The 19,375-nt window shown below is 44.6% G+C and overlaps 1 non-coding gene and 1 pseudogene across 1 annotated transcript; both read left to right on the top strand.

Annotated features, from left to right (window-relative positions):
• The first annotated feature begins 1,400 nt into the window (after positions 1-1,400).
• Positions 1,401-19,040, top strand: LOC121474017 (annotated as a pseudogene).
• Positions 14,165-14,266, top strand: LOC121474353. The gene has a single exon (XR_005983363.1). It is a non-coding gene; the product is annotated as a small nucleolar RNA SNORA2/SNORA34 family (small nucleolar RNA).
• Positions 19,041-19,375: the final 335 nt, after the last annotated feature.

Here is a 19,375-nt window from a genome sequence, read left to right as displayed (position 1 = left end):
CTATATGGATCACTTAAAGAGCCTCTCATGTCCCTGGCTTCCGGTCAAGAGGAGCCCAGGCAAGACATCAGAGAAAGAAAACAAGTAAGATCAGCTCCTTCCTAAGGGGTCACCTTGCTCTGGCTGTCCCTCCACTGACAGGTGCTGGCAGAGGCAAACTTCTGTATGCAACTCTGTTTCCAGTTCTGGGAATCCTTCCCTCCTCTTGTCCCTTAAGCCCAGGAGAAGTGACAGTTGGGCTGTTACCAGCCCCAGGAGTACTGGACTGTCCCATGTGGTGTCCTTATGCTATGGCTCCCCTTGAATGAATAGGCTGTTTGTCAAACCTCCCTTTCATGGTCATAAATTTGAGTATGCCATCTGTTTCCTGCTGGAACTCAAGGCCTGTGTTTTTCTGCCCCACATTATTCTGGAACTGCAGATGGGGTCACATGGGGATTAACTGTATCATCTGGGTTCCTTCTTACACCTGCTGATGAGGAAGGACCTCCAGCCACCTCCAAGTCTCAGCCAGATATGTTCGAACATGCCCAGAGGGTATGCATACATGGTCACTGATAAGCTCTGACTTCTTCCTGGAAGCATCCACTGTTTCTTCCACCCTGGCTTCTTTCGGTCATGCTCACTACCAGTGAAGAAGGTGTGGGATCTCATCATGGCATTTTGTCTGAAACCCACAGTCAGGACAATAATACACGGGCACCACCATTTATACAAAATGCTTCACCCCTGCCTTTCTTGGGTGCTGCCCCTTCCGTGATATATCGATCAGGTTTCTACCAGAGAAACAGTACCAATAGGATGGATGGATAGATGGATGAATGGATGGCTTTAAAAAATTCATTGGGACGCCTGAGTGGCTCAGTGGTTGAGCATCTGCCTTCGGCTCAGGATGTGATCCTGGAGTCCTGGAACCAAGCTCCCTGCATGGAGCTTGCTTCTCCCTCTGCCTGTGTCTCTGCCTCTGTCTCTCATGTCTCTCATGAATAAATAAATAAATTCTTTAAAAAGAAAAAGAAAAAAGATTTATTGCCTGGCTCATTCAAAAGAGCATGCAACTCTTGATCTTGGGGTCATGAGTTTGAGCCCCATGTTGAGTGTGGAGATTACTTAAAAAAGAAAAGAAAATGATTTGTTGTAAGAAATTGGCTTATGTGATTGTGGGGGCTGACAAGTCTGAAACTTGGAAGGGCAGGCTAGGCTGGAAACCATTTTTTTTTTTTTTAACATTTCATCTTTTATTAAGGAAAGTTTGTGAAAAATACAGGCTGGAAATTCTTTTTTTTTTTTTTTTCAGGCTGGAAATTCTTGAGCAAGAAGCTCTATGGCGGGATGTTGACACTTCCGGGTGGGACCAGTGTGAGGTGGTTGAGCAGGGCCTGGTACCTCTGGTGGCAACTATGGCATATAATGGCCTTGCAGTGCCTCCCATTGTGATGAGCATGTTCTGGGGCTTCATCAGTGTCTGCGTGCCCTGGTTCATCCCTAAGGGTCCCAACTGGGGAGTCATCATCACCACGCTGGTAACCAGTTACATTTGCTGCTCTCTCTTTGGCTGGTTGCAATTCTGGCCCAAATCAACCCTCTCTTTGGACCACAGTTGAAAAATGAGACCATCTGGTACCTTAAGTATCACTGGCCTTGGGGAGGAAGACCTGCTCTCCAGCGCTCAGTTATCGAGGTCACGAAGAGAATTCCACTACATGCAAAATTAACTCCAAACCCAGACCACCTTCTTTGGCTCACCTATTTTGGCCATCAGCTGCCTCAAGCATTTCCACTACATTTGAATATCTTATTCTACAATACGGTATTTTTTTTTCCTGTCACCTGTTTTACATTTTGATGAATTATATGCCTACTTAACCTAAACTGTGCTGACTCTAATAAAATGTTTATGCACTCGTCTGAGATAGAAGGTGCTATTCTTCTGAGAAATACATTGCTCTCTCCTTAGAACCTGTGAATTTGAAGATGACTGCTGCCTGGTCACAACATGGGAGTCAGCAAAGTATTCAAAAACCGTCTCGGAAAAAAAAAAATCGTCTGGAGACAGTAAGGATTGGGTGGGGGCAATCAGTAGGAGAGCATGTTCAGAGGGAATATCTGTCCCAACAGAATTATACCAAAGAATATATATATATATATATATATGTATATATATATATATATAGTTCTTAAAGGGAAGAGCTATTGGTTTTTGTTGTTGTTTAAGATTTTATTTATTTATTCATGAGAGGCACAGAGAGAGGCAGAGACAGAGGCAGAGGGAGAAGCAGGCTCCATGCAGGGATTCCATCCTGGGACTGCAGGATCATGCCCTGGGCTGAAGGCAGACCCTCAGCCGCTAAGCCACCCAGGCATCCCCCAAAGTATATTTTCAGGATGACTTTCTTATTTCTGCCATCGACTAGAATAAATTATTTTTCAGCTTTCTGTGGGGAAAAAAAAAGAAAAGAAAAGAAAAAGAAACTCTATGGCCGATGCTATAGTCCATAGACAAATGTCTTTTTCCTTAGGCAAATCTCAATTCTGTTCTTAAAGTCTTTCAGCTGATTGAATGAGACCTACCCAGAGTATCAAGGATAATCTCCTTTACTTAAACTCAATTGACTGTAGATATTAATTGCAACACTTTGATTAGTGTTTGATTGAATAACTGGATATTATAGCTTAGCCAAGTTGACGCATTGAACTAATCATCGTGCTGAGGGGCCACCCATATTGATGAGCAGGAGGCAAAGCTGCCTCATGTTTTGTGGCAAACTCAGGGGTGCTGTCTTCTATGGCATGTCCATGTAGAAGTGGGGAGAAGACCACTCTCCCTACTTTACCAACATGCTTTGTCACATGGACAAAATGAAAGGGAATGTCATTATTTCCGGTCCTGTATAGACTTAGTACTAGAAATGGCTCTTTCAGATTTAGTTTGCATTTATAGCCTAGAGACTGAGACAGCTCAGACCAGCGATGCTGGCTTCCAGTTGGCTGGGTTGGGGACTAGACAGCTAAGAGGGACAAACACCGCATCACCCAATGCTTATTCTTTTTTTTTTTTTCTAAGACTTTATTTATTTATCCATGAGAGACACAGAGAAAGAGATAGATAGAGACACAGGCAGAGGGAGAAGCAGGCTCCCTGCAAGGGGCCCAATGTGGGACTTGATCCCCGAACCCAGGATCACGCCCTGGGCCAAAGCAGACGCTCAACCGCTGAGCCACCCAGGCATCCCGAGGCTTATTCTTAAGGCCAGGTTTGTCTGCCTGAACGTAGCTACTTCCCTTCGGATGCATTCTTCCCCAGGAGATAACCCGCTCCACAGGCGACTAGACTCCTGGCAGGGCTTGCCTGCCCAGGCTGCTCACATTCCAAGACCGCAGGGGTGCTTGTACCCCATGGAGTGCCGGGAAGCCCACCACAAAGGGGAAGGGAAGCTGAAAAGGAACTCCAAATGAAAACATCTCAAAAAAGGAAAGACTTGTAAAAAAGCATTAACCAGAGTATTTTTAATCAGAAAAGAAATACTAATGATGACAAGAGAGGCTATGCAACAATCCAGAAAGAATTACATGACAAAATGGCAAATGCTAACAAGGACCCAAAACACACAGCTATAGGGAAAGAGCAGAATTCTTGCAAAATAGCCCACAAATCAACAATGTTAATCCATTCAAATGTCCTACTGGCCGAGTCTCAAGCCGGGTCCTCCTAGGATGTGCCTGTGCTCCCCACCTCCCCACCCCACCCCCCCAAGTGTCCCACCTCTCATGAGGTGAATGCATTCTTTCCATCTGTTTCATGGTTTAAGAGACTAAAGAGTGCTGTTCATACCCGGAATCTTCACTTAACTGCTAAGTATTTGAATGATTACACTTAAAGACAGGTGTGAAAGGATGTATAATTAAGAATTTGTGCCTACCCACACACATCACATTCTCACATATACAATCACTTGTTTTTCTGGAGGGAAGCTCAAGAAACTGTCTTTAGGGAGAAGGACAGGTGGTAAGGAAGAAAGATGTTACTTTTCACTTAGCTATTATCTGTAAACTTTGAATTTTCAAACCTGCATATACATTGAATTTTTCAAAGTGCAAAACCAAGATGCCCTAACATAATTTAGTTTAATTAATTTCACTGACACAATTTAGTTTTAGTTACTACATTAGGAATGCTTGTCATAATTCTCTAAGGAGGAGGAGTAAGGTACATAAGAATTGAGAAGAAAGAGGCACCTGCATGGCTCAGTGGGTTGAGCATCTGCTGTCAGCTCAGGCCATGATCCCAGGGTCCTGGGATCTGGCCCCAAGTCAGACTCCCTGCAAAGTGGGGAGTCAGCTTCTTTCTCTCCCCCTTTCCCCATTGCTCCTGCTCTCTCTTCTCTCTCTGTCTCTCTCTCTCTCTCTCTCAATATCTCTCTCTCAATATCTCTCTCTCAAATAAATAAAATCTTAAAAAAAAAAATTGAGAGGAAAGGAGCACATCACTTTGGGCAGTCAAGATGTTTATATTTAGGAAAATCATCCTAAACGCTACTGGAGTTTGGCAGTGGCTTCAGCAAGATTTTAGATTGTAAGAATACAGCTGGAAAAACAGCTGGAAAATTTAGTGGGAAGGGAAAGATCCCATAGACAATAATAAATGCAAACCAACCAGTAAACATCTAGGAATTACCTTCACTTTGGACATACAAAAGCCACTCAAAGAAAATGCATATTTCTCAAATTTAGCCATTATAAACCAACACTGGGGAGATAGGGCATGTGACAATGATCCTAATTCTGTTTTATTTTTTATTTTTTTATTTTTTTTAAGATTTTATTTTTATTTATTTATTTATGAGAGCCAGAGAGAGAGAGAGAGAGAGAGAGAGAGAGGCAGAGACACAGGCAGAGGGAGAAGCAGGCTCCATGCTGGGAGCCTAACGTGGGACTCGATCCCAAGTCTCCAGGATCACACCCTGGACTGAAGGTGGGCGCCAAACCGCTGAGCCACCTAGGGATCCCTCTAATTCTTTTTTAAATTTTAAATATTTTATTTATTTCCTTATTTGAGAGACAGGGCATGAACAGAGGGAGAGGGATAAGCAGACTCCAAGCTGAGCATGGAGCCTGACACAGGGCTGAATCCCATGACCCCCCCCCCCCCCAAAAAAGAATCCCATGACCCCAAGATCATGAGCTGAAATCAAGAGTCAGATGCTCAATGGAATGAGCCATCCAGGTGCCCCACTGTGACTCTAATTCTTGAAATAATATGGAGCCACAGTATTTTTAAAATAGCAGAAACTTATTTTTTTTAAAGACTTATTCATTTACTTATTTATGATAGACAGACAGAGAGAGAGAGAGAGAGAGAGAGGCAGAGACACAGGAGGAGGGAGAAGTAGGCTCCATGCCTAGAGTCCGACATGGGACTCGATCCCGGAACTCCAGGATGGCGCTCTGGGCCGAAGGCAGGCGCTAAACCGCTGAGCCACCCAGGGATCCCCCAGAAACTTATTTCATATGAAGTTCTTCATATTCAGAAGCTTTATATATGGGATAGTGTCTATGTAATATATAAGAGTGGGCTGCCCTTGCAGGGAGCCTGCCTCTCCCTCTGCCTATGTCTCTGCCTCTCTCTCTCTCTGTGTCTCTCATGAATAAATAAATTTTAAAATATTTTTATAAAAAGCGGGGGACACCTGGGTGCCTCAGCGATTAAGCGTCTGCCTTCAGTTTGGGGTGTGATCCCCCGGAGTCCTGGGATTAAGTCCCACATGGGGCTCCCTGCATAGGTCCTGCTTCTCCCTCTGCCTATGTCTCTGCCTCTGTGTGTGTTGTGTTGCTCATGAATAAATGAATGAATGAATAAATAAATGAATTTAAAAAAAAAAAAAAAACAAGAAGAGTGAGTTGCCCTTGGACACACAGAGTGACCTTAGAGTCCCATCCTTTCAGTGCCTTTCCCCTAAAACATCTCCATGGAACACTGGTTAAAAGCCACTAATAAATATTATCTAACATTTGACCTCTTGCTCATGCGACTTTAAAACTACACTGAGATTAGGGGCACCTGAGTGGCTCAATCAGTTGGGTGTCTGCCTTCAGTTTAGGTTATGATTCTGGGATCCTGGGATTGAGCCCCAAGTCAGACTTCCTCCTCAGGAGGGAGTCTGCTTCTTCTTTGTCTGCCCCTCTCCTGGCTCATGCTCTCTCTCTCTCTTGAATAGATAAAATCTTAAAAAAAACAAAACACTACACTGAGATTAAACTGAAAAAGTCTGGGACACCTGGGTGGCTCAGTGGTCTTCGGCTCAGGGTGTGATCCCAGGGTCTGGGATCGAGTCCTGAATTGGGCTCCTTGTGGGGGGCCTGCTTCTCCCTCTACCTGTGTCTTTGCCTCTCTCTGTGTCTCTCATGAATAAATAAATAAAACCTTAAAAAAAATAAAAACAAATAAATAAACTGAAAAGGTCAGATCTACCATCAGTACCATTTACCTTTGCAGTTTTATAGTGAAATCAAAGCCAACAGCTTCTAGAGGTTTATTTCCAATTGTAGCAACGTGCTCTTTTCCATCATCCTCTGGTACATCTTGCTTTATTTACTTACTTATTTATCTTTTAAGTAATCTTTACACCAGCACGAGGCTTGAACTCATGACCTGAGATATGCTCCACCAACTGAGCCAGGCAGGTGCCCTCTCTCATGCATCTTATAATACACATTGCTTAGGAGTGGCAAATCTACAAGCAAAACCTACCCTGTTTGCAGGGATAAAAGATTCTTTGTGGTGCCTGACTGGCTCAGTCAGTAGAACATGTGACTCTTGATCTCTGGGTTGTGAGTTTGAGCCCCCTGTTGGGTGTAGAGATTACTTTAAAAAAAAATTCTCTTAGTGGATAACAGGAAAAGGGTGCAGAAGATGGAGAGGACTTTGACGCCCTCAAAGAAATCAATGGGAGCTAGCACAGTATTGTGAAGGTTCCCAGTCTATGTCTACTGAAAAATCAACAAAACCAGTTAAATAGAAAAAATAATGAGATTAAGGTTTTATTTATAACAAATATGACTAATCATAGTTATCACTCATGCTATATGAGAGTTGGCACAAATGTAACAAACCATAAACACTGGTACCTAATAGGTACCTCGAACAACTGTGAAATTAAACTCTGATCTTCTTCCCTAACCTGTTCTTCCCCTAGTCTTCCTCACATCAGCTCATGGCAGCTCTCCTTCTAGTTGTTCAGGCTAAAACTTTGGATCCATCCATTTGTGTTTCTTTTCTTTTCTTTCCTTTTTGTTTTAAGATTTTATTTATTTATTTGACAGCTCTTAAGGGAGAGCATAAACAGATGGAACAGCAGGCAGAGGGAAAAGCAGACTTCCCACTGAGCAGGGAACCTGATGTGGGGCTCAGTCCTGGGACCCCAGGATCATGACCTGAGCCACAGACAAATGCTTAACCCACTGAGCCACCCAGGTGCCCCAGTATTTCTTTTTTTTAAGAAATTGTGTTTTTTTTTTTTTTTTTTAAAGTAGGCTCCATGACCAGTGTGGAGCCCAACACAGGGCTTGAACTCAAAACTGTGAAATCAAGAGTCAGACACTTTTAACCAGCTGAGCCACCCAGGCACCTCTTAGAGTTATCCGTGAAAGCTCTCTTTCTCTTTCTTCTTATGTCATGTCCACTTGCAAATCCTGTCATCTGTATCTGCAATATATATCTAAACTCTGACTCCACTGCTGGTTTCACCGTGGGCGGCTGGCTCCAAATTATCACCATTTTCAGCCGGATTATTGAGTGGCCTCCTTGATAGTCTCTCTGCTTCTGCCAGCATGGCACCCTTAAAATATGTCACCTCAGGCCACTCCCTGGCTCAAAACCCTCCAGTGGCTCCCATCTTATTCTGAGCAAAATCCAAAGACTTACAAAGACCATCAAGGCCCCCCATGATCCGGTCCCGTCCCTTCCCCTTGCCTTGACTTCTCCCACCACTCAGGCAGTTCCACACACAGAGGTCAGCCTGTCCAGGTCTGATCCTACCTTGGTCCCTCTGCATTTGCTTCTCCCTTTGCCTGGAACGCCTTTCTCGCAGATAACCCATGAGGTTCATTTCTTCCCTTTTTCAGGTCTGTACTTGAATGTCACCTTCTTGGTGATGCCTTTATCAGAACATCTTTAAAATTTCATCTCTCCCCATTACTCTCTCTCTCTCCTTTCCCTGCTTTATTTCCCTCCACTGCATCAATCACCATCTGGCATACTCTCTATTTTCCTTAATTAGTCTGTTTAGAATGTAAGCTCCAGGGGCACCTTGGCAGGCTCAGCTGGTAGAGCATGCAGCTCTTAATCTCAGGGTTGTTAATTCAAGCCCTGATGTGGGTGTGGAGCTTACTTTTAAAATTTTTTAAAAAGGAAAAAAAGAATAGAAGTTCCATACGGGCAATCAAGAGTTTTATCTGGTTTCTTTGCTGCTATATCCCAAGTGCCCAGGGAAAGGTTTAGCGTTCTGTAGGTGATCAGTAATAATAATAATAACAAAAACAGTATATATATATTTTTTCTTTTTTTAAAGATCTTATTTATTTATTCATAGAGATACAGAGAGAGAGAGAGAGAGAGAGAGGCAGAGACACAGGCAGGGAGAGGAGCCTGACATGGGACTCGATCCAGGGTCTCCAGGTTCACGCCCTGGGCTGCAGGCGGCGCCAAACCGCTGCACCACAGGGGCTGCCCTTTTTTTTTTTTTTTTTTTTTTAAGACTTTATTTATTTGGCAGAGAGTGAGAGAACAAGCAGGGGGAGCTGCAGCGGGAGAAGGCGAAGCCAGCTCCCCACTGAGCAGGGAACCTGATGTGGGGCTCAGTCCCAGGACCCAGGATCATGACCGGACCCAAAGGCAGAGGCCTAAAAACTGAGCCACCCAGGCACCCCCCAAAGCAGCATTTTATTTTATTTTTTAAAACATTTTATTTATTTATTCATGAGAGACACAGAGAGAGAGGCAGAGACACAGGCAGAGGGAGAAGCAGGCTCCATGCAGGGAGCCGGATGTGGGACTCGATTCCTGGACTCCAGGATCATGCCCTGGGCCGAAGGCAGGTGCTCAGCCGCTGAGCCCCCCAGGCGTCCCCCAGAACATCATTTTAATAAGTGTTTCCTGGGAATCCCTGGATGGCTCAGTGGTTTAGCGCCTGCCTTTGGCCCAGGGCGTGATCCTGGAGCCCTGGGATTGAATCCCACATCCGGCTCCCTGCATGGAGCCTGCTTCTCCCTCTGCCTGTGTCTCTGCCTCTCTCTCTCCTCTGTGTCTTTCATGAATAAATAAATAAATAAAATCTTTAAAATAATAATAATAATAAGTGTTTCCTGAAGCTAGTCACTGTTCTGATCATTCTATATACATTACCTCATCCAATCCTCATAAAAAAACCTCGTAGGAGGTTTGCAACCAAACTTGCAAGGTAGGTGTTACCTATGTTTCTGAGATGAGGAGGTTAATGATATTGTTAAGTTAACATAGCTAGTAAGTACATAGACCAGGTTTTGTACCCAAGAATTCTGGCCTCAGGGCCTCCGCTCTCAATCCTTGCACTATACTAACTCTCATAATAAGAAGTAAATTTCTTTTGGGAGAATAAAGACATTCCTGCTACAACCATCCACATAAGTCTTTGTGCACATTTCTATATGATGGATGTAACCAATAACAGTTTGCCCTCCAAAATATATAAGGGAAGACTCATAAAATGGCTTTTTAAAAATTTTTTTTTCATAAAATGGCTTTTATCCAGACTTATAAAGTCATTATTTTTAACATATGGTTAAGAGAGATAAACCCAGGAAAACACAGCACATAAACTGTGAGAAAAGACTCAGCTTTTCCAGCAAAAAAACGTTTGAATACAACAACATTAAGGTATGCTTTAAAAAACGTAAGTTATAAAAACAAAATTTGGAGAAACAAGCTGCCTTACGCAATGGCTAGGTTGTCTTAGAGAGCATTTTCACAATCTATTTCAAGCATTTTAAAATCTTTTTATCCTGGGGCACCTGGGTGGCTCAGTGGTTGAGCATCTGCCTTGGACTCCAGTCATGATCCTGGAATCCTGGGATCAAGTCCTGTATTGGGCTCCCTAAAAGGACTCTACTTCTCCCTCTGCCTGTGTCTCTGCCTCTATGTGTCTCTCATGAATAAATAAATAAATAAATAAATAAATAAATAAATAAATAAATATTTTATTTTTTTAAAGATTTATTTATTCAGAGAGGGTGAGAGAGAGGCAGAGACACAGGCAGAGGGAGAAGCAGGCTCCATGCAGGGAGCCCGACGTGGGACTCGATCCCGGGTCTCCAGGATCACACCCCGGGCTGGAGGCAGCATTAAACCTCTGTGCCACCGGGGCTGCCCAAATAAAATCTTTTAAAAAGTAAAATAAAATAAATCTTTTTCTCCCTGGACCTATGTATTATTAGTCAGGACTCCTTTGGCTGTAGGTGACAGAAATCCAACACAGACTAGCTCAGGCAAAGGGAATTTATCCAGAAGAGTTGATCCTGGATCCAGGAGCTCAAAGTACTTCCCCAGCGATCTGAGCTCCTTGGCTCTCCCTGCCCCTGGCTTTGTTTTCCCTTGCTCTGCTGGGGAAGAAGCCCTGCCACCTCCATGTTAGCAAGCGCTGCATGGCTCTTGTCCTTAGGAAGACTCCCAGGATCCATTGCAATGCCCCAGAATAAATCTACCAAGGTTATATGCCCATTCTTGAGCAATCTCATGTTCAAATACGGGGTTTTCTAACTGGCAAAGACAATGCTGTGTGTTGACCACTGTTTTATTTCTTCCTGGGCACAGAAGACACCATTTCCCAGGCGGCCTCATATCCAGTGGAAGTGTGTGACTAATTCTGGCCAACCAAATATGGCAATGAGAGGTACAACTTCAGAGCTGCTGTACTCCCTCCCCCAGTCCTCCTACTCTCTGCTCCTTAATGGTTGATGCATGTACAGGTCTCATGGAAGGGCCCCAAAGAAGCTCTAAAGAACACTGAAGACACTAGAAGGAAGGAACTTCTATCTAAATTTCAGCTTATAGAAGGACCTTCCTGGGCAGCCAAGGTGGCTCAACAGTTTAGCGCCTCCTTCAGCCCAGGGTATGATCCTGGAGTCCCGGGATCGAGTCCCACATTGGGCTCCCTACATGGCAACTGCTTCTCCCTCTGCCTCTCTCTCTCTCTCTCTCTCTCTCTGTCTCTCATAAATAAATAAATAAAGTATTTAAAAAAAGAAATAGAAGGACCTCCCCATGTCCTGCCTCCTCTACTTCCCAAAAATCTTTATCAAGCAAGGATATAACCAAGAAATAAATTCTTTTTTTTTTTTTAAGATTTTATTCACTTATTTAGAAAGACATACACACACAGAAGCAGAGACACAAGCAGAGGGAGAAGCAGGCTCCACACAGGGAACCCGATGCAGGACTCGATCCCGGGATTCCAAGACCACACCCTGGGCCAAAGGCAGGCACTAAACCACTGAGCCACCCAGGGATCCCCCAAGAAATAAATTCTTAACTGTGTTAAACCACTGAGACTTGTGTTTTGTTGTTACCAATCTACCCTGAGCAAATTGGCTCACACACCTACCCTTGGGACAGGACAGGTGGGGACATTTGCTTGAAAGCACATCCAAACCATAAAGTGGAAGGGATGTTCCCAGTGGAAAGGGATGTGCATCAGACAAAAAAGGAACAGATGAATACCTCAATCTAATTATCTTTTGGTTGCAAATTAGTCCCAAGGAAATAACCCAAAAGGAAACTGAAGTCATTTTAATAAGGATGTTCATTGCAGAGATATTTATAATAGCAATAGATTGGCAATGTCCCAAAAGCTTAAAGCATAGATGCAACAAAACAAAATATGGTCAATCAGTATAATGGACCCCACTGACATAGGAAATAATGTGAAATGACAAATACCAGGGCCCCTGGCTGGCTCAGCTGGTAGGGCATGTGACTCTCGATCTTGGGGTTGTGCATTCAAGTCCCATATTGGGTATAGAGATTACTTAAAAATAAGTCTTGAAAAACGAAATGAGAAATCTCAAGCACAAAAGGATTTCATTCTCTCCTTACTCCTTATAGGGGTGCTGGGGCTTGGATCTTTTCTGACTCCTGATGGACGGGTGGAGTCCCCAGAACTGGGAGCCCAAATCAAGAAGTCCTCACTGAAGCTGGAGAGGAGGAGGATCCAAAAATTCTACTGGAGGCCTGGGGTTCCCACCTGCAAGAAGACACCTAGGAAAGAGCATGAGATCAAGGTTCCAAACTCGGAGGAGAGAAAAGTTTGAGCAGATGAGGATCAAGCTGCAGAAGTGGAGGCAGATACCCTGCGAGTGTCCGAAGATGTTCAGGGCTGGCTTTGGGGTCGGCTGGGCTGGCCAAGTGAAGGGCCAAAACTGGGGCAGGCACCAGACCCTTCCAAGTCCCCTAGACAGGGCACAGTGTCTCTTCACTTACCCGGTGGAATGTCTGAACTTCTTCAGAGGAGTTCTTGACAGAGAGATGGAGGCCAGTCATCTGTTGCCAACATAGCCTATTGTTAGTACCAAATGTTGGTCCCAAGGCCAGTGGGGATTCCATGTTTTCTGTATGCATGTCACACTTGCCCCTTCTGATTTGTCCAGGCTGGTTGTGGGGGTGTGGAGGGTGGTCTGGGGGTAGTAGGGAGCAGTTGAGGATGAGGTAGATCTACAGGAATGGGGAGCAGTGCCATGGCTTTGCAAGAACTGGCATTTCAATTTTCATCACGGCTGCATAGCACATATATGTCAGGAATCACAGTTCTTCCGGCTTACTCGGGGAGCCCCTTACAAGTGGGCAGAGCACTGTGGTAGGCAGAATAATGGCCCCCCAAAGATGTCCACATCCTGTGGCTATGTTATGTTCTAGAGCCAGGCAGGATTAACGCTGCAAATAGAAGTAAGGGTGCTAATCAGATGACCTTAAGACAAGAAAATGATCAGGGCACCTGAGTGGCTCGGTGGTGAGCATCCACCTTTGGTTCAGGTTGTGATCCCGGGGTTCTGGAATCGAGTCCCGCATCGTGCTCTCCACGGGGAGCCTGCTTCTGCCTCTGCCTGTGTCTCTGCCTCTCTCTCTGTGTCTCTCATGAATAAATAAATAAAATCTTAAAAACAAAAAACAAATTGATCCTGGATTATCTGGGTGGGCTCTGTGGAATCACAAGGGGACTTTAAATGTGAAAGAGGGAGGGCAGGAAAGTCAGAGTCAGTGAGAGATTTGAAGATGCTATGCTGCTGGCTTTGAAGGTGGAGGAAGTGGCCATGAGTCCAGAAAATGCTGGCAGCCTCTCGAAGCCGGAAGGGACAAGGAAATTGATGCTCTAGAGTCTCCGGAAGGAAGCAGCCTTCCAACACCTTGAATTTAGTTCAGTGACACCCATTCTGACTTTGGGCCTCCAGAACTGTGAGATAGTAAGTTTGTGTGATTTTAAACCATTATGCTTGTGATGTTTTGTTCCAGCAGTCACAGGAAACTCCTCTCCAGCCTCTAAGGTAAGTGCTGTGTGGCTCCGCTGCATGCTGTTCATGGAGACTCCTGAGCTGTTGGAGCCCAACGGGGTGCTTGTCAGAATCACCAGGGGACATTTATTTATTCTTCTGTTGTTTTTTTTTTTAAGATTTTATTTATTCACGAGAGACACACACAGAGAGAAAGAGAGAGAGAGGCAGGGACACAGGCAGAGGGAGAAGCGGGCTCCATGCAGGGAGCCCAAGGTGGGACTCCTGGGTCTCCATGGGCTGAAGGCGGTACTAAACCACTGGGCCACTGGGGCAGCCCTATTTATCTGTTAGTTAATGTATTTATTATGGAATATTTCAATAACAGAAATATGACAGATGTATAACAAACATCCACATATGTTTGTCACTGGAGAAACAAAAGATTGCCAATTTAGTTTTCCTATGGCCTCAAAAAAATGGAAAAAAATTCTTTAAAAATTGGAAAAAATTGTGTAGTAATTCCCGATATACCCACCATAAGATTCTATAATTTACATTGGACTCTTTATCATGCAACTGTTCATTTCTCCACCCATTTCTCCACCCATCAACCCACCTCGTTTTTTCATGCATTTCAAAGTAAATTACATTGGCCCTGAGTCAAGGCCAGCAGTTTGCTGAAGCTGTTGGTTTAAAGCAGGAGTCTCAAGAAATGTCTTTCTACTGGCTACGTCAGTTGGTAGAAAATGCAACTCTGGATCTCGGGGTCCTGAGTTCAGGGCAGCCCCATGTTGGGTGTAAAGTCTACTTAAAGGAAAACAAACAAACAAAGCTTCCCCAAACATTTCTGTGCAATTTTGTGTATGTGTGTGGTCCCATTTTCATTTCTCTTGGGTAAATACACAGGAATAGATGCACTGGGTCATAAGTAAGTTGTATGTTTATTTTTTTATTTTTATTTTTTTTAAGATTTTATTTATTCATGAGAGACACAGAAAGAGAGAGAGAGGCAGAGACACAGGCAGAGGGAGAAGCAGGCTCCACGCAGGGAGCCCGACGTGGGACTCGATCCCGGGTCTCCAGGATCACGCCCTGGGCCAAAGGCAGGCGCTGAACCGCTGAGCCATCCAGGGATCCCCTGTATGTTTAATCTTATGAAACTGTTACACATTTTCCCAAAGTTGTGCAATTTTTAAAAATTAATGAATTAGCTAATTCATTAATTTTTATTTTTAAAATGATTTTATTTATTTATTTGACAGAAAGAAAGAGAGCACAAGCAGAGCAAGCGGTAGGCAGAGGGAGAGGAAGAAGCAGGCTCCCTGCTTTACTGACAGCACCACCCAGGCACCTTTATTTATTTATTGGTTTATTTATTTATTTATTTATTTATTTATTTATTTATTTATTTATTTAAAATAATCTCTGCACCGAACATAGGGTTCAAACTCATGACTCCAAGATCAAGAGTCACGTGCTCTTCCAACTGAGCCAGCCAGGAGTGTTGTGCCACTTTAAACTTTCGCCAAAAATGTAGAGCTTTGGTTACTCTATATCCTCTTCAACATTTGGTGTCTTCAGTCTTGAGTTTTAGTCATTTTGTTGGCAGTGTAGAGGTAGCTCATTGTGATTTCAGCTTGCATTTCCCTGATGACCAAGTGATGGAGACCACTTTTTGTGTGCATATTGGCTATCCATCTGTCTTTGTGAAGTGTCTTTTCAAATCCTTTGCCTATTTTAAACATTGGATTGTTTTCATTATTGAGTTTTAAGGACTTTTTAAAAGATTTTATTTATGTATTCATGAGAGACAGAGAGAGGCAGAGGGAGAAGGAGGCTCCCTGTGGGGAGCCTGATGTGGGACTGGATCCCAGGATCCCAGGATCACAACCTGAGCCAAAGGCAGATGCTCAACGACTGAGCCATCCAGGTGCCCCAAGAATGTTTTTTATATCCTGGATACATTTTCTTGATCAGATACATATTTTGAGGGGATCCCTGGGTGGCGCAGCGGTTTGGCGCCTGCCTTTGGCCCAGGGCACAATCCTGGAGACCCGGGATCGAATCCCACGTCGGGCTCCCGGTGCATGGAGCCTGCTTCTCCCTCTGCCTGTGTCTCTGCCTCTTTCTCTCTCTGTGTGTGTGTGACTATCATAAATAAATAAAAAATTTTAAAAAAAGATACATATTTTGAGAATATTTTTACTCAGTCCATAGCAGAGTTAAAGTGGGTGGTACGGCTGTGTTTCTTGGTGAGCAGGGAGCAGCAGAGAGAGTTCTCTAGAGCTTGATTGATGTATTCCACCAGGAATCCAGAGGTAAGTTAGTTAGGGTACCTGCTTCCCACCATGATGATGTGATGGCCATGGGCATCAAGGCGACCATTGATCTTCAGCAGCACTGCTGTTTATTCTCAGTCAGAGTACCTGTGAGTCAAGAGCTGATGGACTTAAGTGGCAGTTTTCAGACCACAAGGTCACCAAAAGTCCCCTTGAATGGTCATGTTCAGGATTTTGAATGATCCTTAATGACACGCTGAGTGATGCCATGTCTGATCTCAACCCTGATGTGCAGTATCTTGCTGCCAGGGCATTGATGGCTGTTCAGGAGGAAGAGGATCCAGTTCATTCCTTACCTTTGGGTGGACTTGAATTTCAGCCAACTCGGTGATGGTCCTGCAGAATTGCTTAGACAAGCAGCAACAAAGCTGGCATGACTTCAAAGTTCTCAGGTCATGGGGCTTTGGAAATGGGGCTTTCCTGCCATCCTCAGCTAATATGACAGGATATCTGCTAGATAGTTTAGGCTGCTCAGCTAGCAAATGTGAATATCCAACTCTTTGAAGACTGATAAGGTAGGAGCTGAACCAAGTGAGTTCCAGGCACTGCTGGCTGCCAGGTGATAGGAACTACCCTCCCTAAAAATAACCTGGCTCAGTGGCAATGTCTCCCCTAGAAAGTCACATACATTAGCCATCACAGGATTTCTTCACACAGTGTCACATAGAAGTCACTTAGTCTGGGGACTTCTTGAGGCAGGCTGGATGGGATGGCTTTGAGGATGTAAAGTTATGCTGGTCTGGAGGAAGGCCAAGGACAAGTAAGAAATAAAGAGGAATCCCTGAAAGAAAACACACAGTGAGGCTGATACAGGAGGAATCCCATCTCTTTTCTGAGGTCACTTGGGGCAATCAGAGTGGGAAAGTAGATTCTTGATCACTAAGAAACCCCAGATTCTATTTTTTTTGAAACTCCAGATTCTAGAACTACCTGGGGTAAGGTATTCCTAACCCAGGAGTCCAGACCCTTTGCCCTTTATCTTGCAGATACACACTGCCTAGAATGAACATGTCCAGGAATATCAGTCTGGCTCACAAAACTACACTTCTCAGGATTGGCCTGGAGGTGGCGCCCCTGCTGTTGGTCTGGAACCACTAGACAGAGACTCAGGCGGGTCTGGCAAATGGATGAGGATGTCACCCAGTGGAAGATGCCCAGAGGGTCAGGCTATTTCCTTCTTTCTTTCTTTCTTTCTTTCTTTCTTTCTTTCTTTCTTTCTTTCTTTCTTTCTAGAGAAAGAGCGGGGTGGGGTGGGGTGGAGAGGTAGGCAGAGGGAGAGGGAAGCGGAGAATCCCATGCAGTCCACAGAAGCAGAACTCGATCTCATGACCCTGAGATCATGATCTGAGCCGAAATCAAGAGTCCCATGCTTAACTGATTGAACCTCCCAGGCACCCCAAGGCTAGTCTCTTTCATCAGCTCCTGGAAAAGAACAGGGACATTGCCCAAGCCTAAGACCCCTGCCATATCTTCCAACTGCTCAAGACTTATCTTGAAATCTGTTTTTAAATCCATCCCCTCAGATCCAGAGTGATCTGGGCTTTAAATACTACAACCCAATTTCTTTGCAAAACATTTCAAATATAGCCTTACCACGAATCCTTCCATGACACACCTTAAACATTCTCCTGATCAAGGGGTGACTGGCTGACTTAGTTGGAAGAACATGTGACTCCTGATTGTGTGGTTGTGAGTTGGAGTCCCACATCCGGTGTAGAGATTATTTAAATAAATATAACTTAAAGAAAAAAATTCTTCTGACCAAAATGCAGTCTGAGTGTTTAAAGAGCAAAGATACATGTGACATTCTCAAGGAAAGGATTGCAAGCAGGGCTAGAGGAGCCAGTAATCCCCTGGCCAGCCCCTTCCTCGTTATGTTGAGTCCAGGGTCCTCTAGTGGAGGGGTCAGGAAGGAGGCAGAGCTACAGGAACTCTGAGGCCCCTTCTTTGCTGAATGGGATTCAGTTTCTTCATCTCTGGGCCACTGTTCTGGCCAAGGGATCTGAGCTCTGCAAACAGGCTGAGGCATGTCTGCAAGACTGCCTTCCATTCCTTACCTCTGTGATCTGCTTCTAGTGTCTGAATGTGGAGAATCAGCAAAGCAAGGCACAGTCCCAAGTAGTGGCTACTTTGAGACTACAGTAGCCCTGGTTGAGGGCAGAGCCTATGACATGAGGTCCAGCCCTCAAGGGCAGTCCCTGGTGTGCATGTGCATGTGTGTATGTGTGTGTGTGCATGTGTGTTCCCAGGGCAGAGCCAAGCAGAGCCTTTCCTCCAGTCTCCATCCGTGGATACACCATCCCAGCTGAGGTGTGAGGAGTCCCCCCCACACACACCCCCGCCCAGGCCTTTTATTTATCCCTTCAGCATTAGCTGGTGATGAGTCCTATGTTCCATTTACCACCTTCCCTTCCCCTAAAAAAAGGTCACTCATTTTATAATCAAGCTAACGTACATTCACTGTTGAGGAAAGCAGATAAATGTTTAATAAAATCTGGAATCTCCTAAGAAGTTGGCTTTGTAGCTTCCTGGCTGAGAAAGCGGCATTCATAAGAGTGAGGAGATAACGAAAATGCTAAATAACTCGGGGTAGCTTTCGATGTCAGGAAAATCAAAATATTCCATTCTCGTATTGCTCGGTGAAAATGATCCGGCAGGAAGATTCACTGGGGCTTTGACGTACCCATACTTGCTCCACTTCGTATTTGCCCAGGCTTCCAGGGAGCAGTGAGGCCCAAAAGAGTGTGATGGAAAGAAACCCTGTTCAGAAAAAAAGCTTGTGGGTGGGCAGCCCCGGTGGCTTAGTGGTTTGGCGCCGCCTTCGGCCCAGGGCATGATCCTGGAGACCTAGGATCGAGTCCCACGTTGGGTTCCCTGCATGGAGCCTGCTTCTCCCTCTGCCTGTGTCTCTGCCTCTTTTTCTCTCTGTGTCTCTCACGAATAAATAAAATCATTAAAAAAAAAAAAAAAAAGCTTGAGGGTAACTGCCCCCTGGAAACTAAATTTGTCTTCTGCTGCCAGGCCAGCAAGGGCTGCGAATCCTTGAATGGTGTGCCCATGGAGGGGAGGATCAGAGGCGACACTGTCACTGTCCTAACACTTCGAAGAATGGCATCAGGTGTGGCTGCAGGCTGGCTGCAGGCTGGCTCCTCTAGGATGGTGTTCCCGGTGGCCTCGGAGGGCTAGGAAGGAAGGAATAGAAATCACTGTGAGTAGTTGAAAGCCTAAAGACTCTTTTCAAGCAAGCCATACAAGCTCGAAATCTGTGTCTCTTCCCAGCTTGTTTTATTCTTGCCCTTCGGGTTATTATTATTTTTTCTAATCTTTTCATTCCCTTCACTCAGAATGAGTGATTTCCTTATCAGGGTGCTGGGCAATACATTTTTCACAGGTTTCAGGGCACACTGCAAATCTGAAACCATTGTCTGGCCGGCGCAGCTCTCAGCCGTGATCATTTTTATCATCAAGGTAAACCTGATAGCATATGTTTTTGTTTTTTTTTTTCCTTAAATTTTATTCAT

The sequence above is a fragment of the Vulpes lagopus genome, chromosome 12 (assembly GCF_018345385.1).
Source record: "Vulpes lagopus strain Blue_001 chromosome 12, ASM1834538v1, whole genome shotgun sequence".
Classification (NCBI taxonomy): Eukaryota; Metazoa; Chordata; class Mammalia; order Carnivora; family Canidae; genus Vulpes; species Vulpes lagopus.
Note: the sequence above shows the minus strand (reverse complement) of the source record. Positions and strands in the feature narration are given on the sequence as shown.